This window comes from Erithacus rubecula, assembly GCF_903797595.1.
Source record: "Erithacus rubecula genome assembly, chromosome: Z".
Taxonomy (NCBI): Eukaryota; Metazoa; Chordata; class Aves; order Passeriformes; family Muscicapidae; genus Erithacus; species Erithacus rubecula.
In genome coordinates, this window is record NC_136661.1 from 7,271,472 (window position 1) to 7,277,471 (window position 6,000).

General features: G+C 48.8%; 1 protein-coding gene across 7 annotated transcripts in view; it reads right to left on the reverse strand.

Annotated features, from left to right (window-relative positions):
- The window catches only part of SMARCA2 (SWI/SNF related BAF chromatin remodeling complex subunit ATPase 2), a 112,613-nt gene extending 106,881 nt beyond the window's left edge, over positions 1–5,732 (reverse strand). For 2 of the 7 annotated variants that reach the window (XR_013777106.1, XM_079329962.1), the window contains exon 1: positions 5,562–5,723. The gene's annotated coding sequence lies outside the window, so the exon portion shown is untranslated. Of the gene's footprint in view, positions 1–3,699; positions 3,846–4,496; positions 4,630–5,231; positions 5,386–5,561 lie in introns of those variants that run through there. The other 5 variants (XM_079329966.1, XM_079329967.1, XM_079329963.1 and 2 more) reach the window with 5 other exon arrangements.
- Between the last annotated feature and the right edge of the window lie 268 nt (positions 5,733–6,000).

The window sequence follows — 6,000 nt, forward strand, 5'->3', positions numbered from 1 at the left end:
AAAAAACCATTTGCATTACTTTGGAATTCGAGACCAGCTGTACACTCAAAAAGATGGAGGGATTACAGACTGCTTTGACACGGCACACACCAAGTCTAAGAACAGATGGAGGAGTAAGTATTTATAATTCTTCTAGCTAGTTCCCTTCACCATCCAATATAACTTCTGCCTTTCCTCTCAACCTAAATTGAACTTCAGCCAGGATGTTCTGGCCACATATTCTGCCTTAGATATATAGTGGAAAGTAAGGAAAATATACCACTTAGATCTGATGAAATATGGACCCATGCAACAGCCACACAGATACTACAAAGCTGACTGTAACTTTGTCTTCACAATATAAATAGTTACAATCTACTTCTCCCCACACATTTCCAACTGCACTCATTATTCACAGTGGCTTTGAAAAGATAAACTGTAAACCTGTGATACCATATAGGCTAAAGGAGTTATCTTTATTATACTACCATAGAAAACATTAAATTATACTGTCAGTGATTTGCATTTCCTTGCATAATCTGCTAACTATAATTAAATTAGTATGCTCAAAGTAGAAGAGCTGACTAATAATGACAACAGCTCATCATCACAAAATAACTTATGATACTTAGAAGCAAAGCAGTGTTTTGTATTGTACAACTTCACGGAACACTCTGCATTACCTTTTATCATGATTTAACTATTGGCAATTGAACAAATGACAACTCAATCAATGAAGAGGTTTACACGAAATAACAAAAAACATCAGTGAGAAGACTCAAATCTTCAACACACATATACCAGAGTTATTAAATTATGTAATTGAGGCCAAACACACTAACAGCTGAGATCCAGACTTTGTGTACTCACGTATGCAGTGTCAGTGTAACTTGAAAACCTTCTGCAAGGGAGTTTGTAGTTTAAAATACAAATCACAGAACCAGAAACACTGAACCTTAACTACTTAACCAGACACCTAGGCCAGAAGAAAACAATCTCTGCAACACTACCCTAGCTGCATGTCTAGCTCTCTACCAGAAACTGTTACAGGCATCCCTGCAGAGCTCACAAAATAGGTGGAATGCTTACACCAGAAACCTCAGTCATGTAGTATGAGAGACAATTTACTTCAGGATGATAGTAAGTACTCCTCACCTTGAAATAGTCTTGTAGAAATTCTCACATCTACTGTGTAGATGTTTCAGCTTTACAGTTGAACTTTACAAAAGTTAACTTTTTTCAACTGCACTGGCTTACAGCCTACCCTCTCAGGAAAAACTAACATCAGAAGCAAAAAAATTACTTGTTAACAGCTGGGAGTTGAAAGTACTCCAGACTGTCAAAAGGCATAATTACAAATCAGAGTACACACTAGTTAGGCTAAGCTATGCTGCCAGACTACTGTGAAGACACTACAGCAGAGACATATGATCCTTTCTGATGCTTTGCTGCAGAAGACAGGAGCCTTCAGGAAAACTGAAGAGCAGATAGCTGCAGACAAAAGTTGAACTGGCATCAGACAATGTCCAAGATCGATCCCACATTTGCTACATATATAGATTCCACTGTAAATTTCAGGCACAGAAAACTGATCCAGGACACTACTGAAGGGTCATGGATTAAGTTTTCTTACTGAGAGCTTTACTACAGGTATTAATCACAATTATAGAACATAGTTTTCTCATTCGTTTCTAAACAAAAAGTCATGGGAGCTGCAGGCAGAAGGAAAGGAATGCACCACTATCACTGACAGAACTTGACTTCACTTAGAGAAGAAGAAGTGGAAGAAGGGAGAAGATTGTTTTAAATACAAGTTATTCGTCGTAAAATATCAATGAAAATATATATTAAAACCATACATTTTCTGTAAAAACAAGCTTATTTTTAACATCTGCTACAATGTCCCACCACTAAATGATCCACCTGGGTGCTCAAACTCTGAACTGATAAATAGGAAATATTTTCTTTTAATGCCTAATAAATAATGACTTTAAGCAATGTCAGAAACAAACAAAAAAAAAATGTCAGTGTTCGTGTTCTTATTCTACTGTATTTACAAATTCTTAAAGCTGTGTTTAAGAAAGGTTTACTTCCTTCTCTTATTCACCCTTCTTTATCGTGAAAATAAGAGCTTTTCTCTAATGCCAATTAGAGCTTTTCTCAAATGTCAACTTTATGACAAGTGATCTTTATGCCATAATGTTGTGCTTACTATTCCACTAGAGAACTACAAAAACCTAAACCTAATCTGGTAAAATCCAAAAATACTGGAGGTCCAGAAAACACCTATTACACAGAGAGAACTATGCTTGCAGGAGGAAACACACAGAAATGTAATAGACATTTTGATGAGTAATTTGCAAAAATGCTCTAAATCATAAAAAGAATGTGAAGTTTCCTTTTGAAAGGGATCACTTGTAGTTCACAGCACTATTACTCATCAGAACGACCAAAAAAACAGAGGTAAAGTGCACATATTTTTAAGTTGCTACTGCTCACATTCTGACCTTAGCTTCAAAAGTCCAGCAAAAACTGAGAAAATACATCCGGAGATAGTAATTTCAAACACACCTTTGTCACAAATACATTTAATATAAGTATGCCAGCTAAAGGACTTTTTCTCTTGTCAATTTTCAAGCCTCAGGTGTTGGTGAAAGCACTTTTCAAACTTTACAAGAAACGTTCATAGACTGCTTCAGAAATGAACAAAAGAAAAGATCTAAGACTGCTTTGAACACACTCTTTTGGCACATATTCCATGCAACACCACAGAAATACCAGCCTTAAAGCTGAGACATAACTCATGAGAGAAATAATATTTCTAATGAAGATTTACCCTCACCTCTGGCAAGTCCACATATGCTGTATGATCCACTCTAAATTTTAAAAGCTTATTATCCATGCAGTCTTTCTGCTTTCTATTACTGATATATATATATAGAGAGAGAGAGAGAGACATAAAAACCTGCCTTGAGGCAAGTCTATCCTTCTGGCACACTACTTTTTTTTTCCTTATAATCACAAAAGGACAAAAGAAACAAAAACAGAGACAGTAATAGGGCAATTAGGCTCCCAAAAAGAAAGTGTGCCCGTATTTGCACAACAATAGTAACTTGCACAGAGGAGACTGCCCCACCTCGAACAAGAAACTGGTATACTACCAAAGGAATTAAATTCTGGTACAGTGTTTATCGTTTGGGTCTTAGAGACTGTTAAAACCACTTAACACTTCAGAAAGTTAAAGCAAAACAAGAGAGAATGCAAACGGAACAAAACTCCAGATCAATGCTTCACTGAAAGCATACAGAATACTTAAAGCCGTAAAAAACCCGACCAAACAAAAAACCGAAAAACCAACAACTTTTTATCTTGACTACTTCAGCTGGGCATTTACTTGCATATTCATACTCATATTCAGAACAGGGTTAATGAAAAGTTCCGTAAGACTGAATATCAAACATAAGAAGCAGATACCAAGAAAAAATAAATTCGGTACGATGTATGTAATCTGCAGACACTTTTACACTACCTTTACTTGACCATTACGCACGCTCAGGAAAAAAAACAAAACAAATAACAACCCAAGCCAATCGTTAAACCGTAACTTCAGATCGAGTTTGGAAGAGCTGTAACTTTTCCAGCCGTGCGCAGTTTGTAGTTCCACCATTATAAATTTAAGAGGGGAGGAGACAACGTAAGAAACTCCATTTCTGCACGCACCGCAGACACAAGGAAGAGCGGCGGCGGAGGACCCGGGAGCCCGGGGGGCGGCGGGGCAGGGGCGGCCGCTGCCTCCGTCCCTGCCCGCCCCCCTCGGTCCGCGGCAGCCCCGCTCTCCGCCCTCGGGCCCTGCAGGACGGGCGGCGCGCAGGCCTCGGCGCCGGGCCGCCCGCCGCCTCCCCCGCCAAGGCGCCGGGGCGGGTGCGCACAACCAGCCGGGCCCTGTTTACCCCCTCAAGCCTTTCTGGAAAGTTTTCTCCCCGGTCGACAGGCTGTAATACGTCCCTGCCTGGAAATTTGGCCCCGCTGCCGCTTGCCCCCGCCCCTCCACGAAGCTGCGGGTGCGGCGCTGCCGGCGCTGCCCGCGCACGGCCCCCTACCTCGGCCGCAGGCAGGCGGGCGGCCCGGCGGCCGGGCGAGCAGCCGGGTCATGCCTCAGGGCTGGGCCGGGCCCGTCTCCCCGCCTCTCCTTCCCACCGCCACCATGTCACGCCGACCAAACATGTCTGTGCGCCTGTGTGTGGCGGCGGTGACTTCCTGATCCGCCGCCGCTTGCACAGGCGGAGGGACAAGAAAGGCCACCCACCCTCCTGTCCTCCCCCCGCCGCCGCCGCCGCCTCCCGCCTCTGCCCCGCAGCGGCCCGGGGACGGGCTCCGCTGCCCTCCGGCCCCGCCCGACAGCTGGCTGCGGCAGCGCTCCACCGCCCACCCCCGCCTCCGGCTGGGCACAGAACTTTTCCAGGTGCCAAACACCGCCGTCCCCTCTCCCGACATAGGGGCAGGGGAGCCGCAGCTACCTGAGCATCCGCGCGCGTGTGCATCCTCGCTCCCGCCAGGCCGGGTTAAAAAAAAATAAATTTCCGCGCACACCGGAAATAAAACGCTTTTTTGCTTGGCAGGCGATTCCAAAATTGTAAGCGCATGTTTTGTGCTACTCTGCTTGGAGGTGGGGAGGAGGAGGGGGGAGAATTTCTGCAGGGAAAACGGGAGGAGTACGACGACATGCAAGCTATTTTGGGAAGTAAAACGCGACACCTTTACAGCAGGAGTGACTGCACACTTAAAAACAAGAGACCGAAAAGCAACAGGAGCCGCAGCCCTGTCGGGCTTAAGTCCTAGCCCCGCTTCTTCCCCCTCCCCGGTGTCTGCAATGTTTGTGACAGGCAGGCAGCGAGATGATCCGGATCATGGCCTCCCTGGCTCTGCCCGGGGAATGCCGCTACTCTCCTCGCAGGCGAGACCGCTCCCCCACGCACCATGTTCCTCCCTGCCCATGCCTCCCCACTTCCCCTCGCTCGGCTGGGTCTGCGCCAGCGTGTGCCGCGGCGGAGAAACAGCCCCACGGCACCGCGCTCTGCTGCCTCCGGACAGCCTGAACTTCACCCTGCGACCCCCGGCAGCTGCGGCGCAGCCGCCCACAGCCCGTCCGTGTGGGCTGTCGCTCCCCAAGGATCTAATTCCCCCGCGGCCGCTTCGCCCGCAGCCCGTGACACGCTCCCTGGGCGGCAAGACCGAGAGTGCCGCTGACTCACGAGTCAGCCGCCGGCGACTCCGTGGGGGTTCTGTCGCTCTCACTCCGGAGATCCGCATCGTGATTATTCCAGAATAATACCGGATCAAAACTTTCTTCTCTCCACCCACTGGGGGATATAAATATTCGGGAGGGCCGGGCGCCAGGGAAGGTGGGGAGAGGAAGCAGGTGGCACGGCGGCGGCTGGGACCGCGGGGCCGTGCGCGGCGAAGGGGAGCGATGGAGAGAGGGAAGGTGGGCACGGAGCGAGCCGGCACAGCCGCTGACAATAAAAGACGGTGCCGGGCACGGGGAGCTGGCGGGGTTGGACCGAGTTGCAAGTTGTATTTACCTTCCGCCCAGGCGGAGCAGCGTGCTGACTGTCGCTCCTCTCCCCCCTCAGCGAGTCACCCGAGTCCAGAACCGGAGCGAGGGACTAGATTACGAACATGACTTCATTGATGACAGCCATTCCCTCCTCTTCCTAAACTCCTGCCCCTCCTCCGGCCCCCCCTTCGCGGACGCCACCTCTCAGACAGAGGTGTTGCCATTGGCTCGCCGGGAAGGGAGTGCCCGCCCCCTCGCGTAGAAGGGGCGGTTCTATTGGCCCGGTGAGCTGTCACTCTTGCGGGGGGCCGGGGGGGCGGAGGTGTGCAGGCGCGCGCGGGGCGGGGTGCGCTGCGCTCCGCGGCCCGTGCGCAGCGCGAGCGCTCGGCTCCCGCGCTGGCCGTGCGGCGGCGGGCAGCTTGCGATCCCGGCGGGCGCTGCCGCCGCGCCCTCCCAACTCGCCT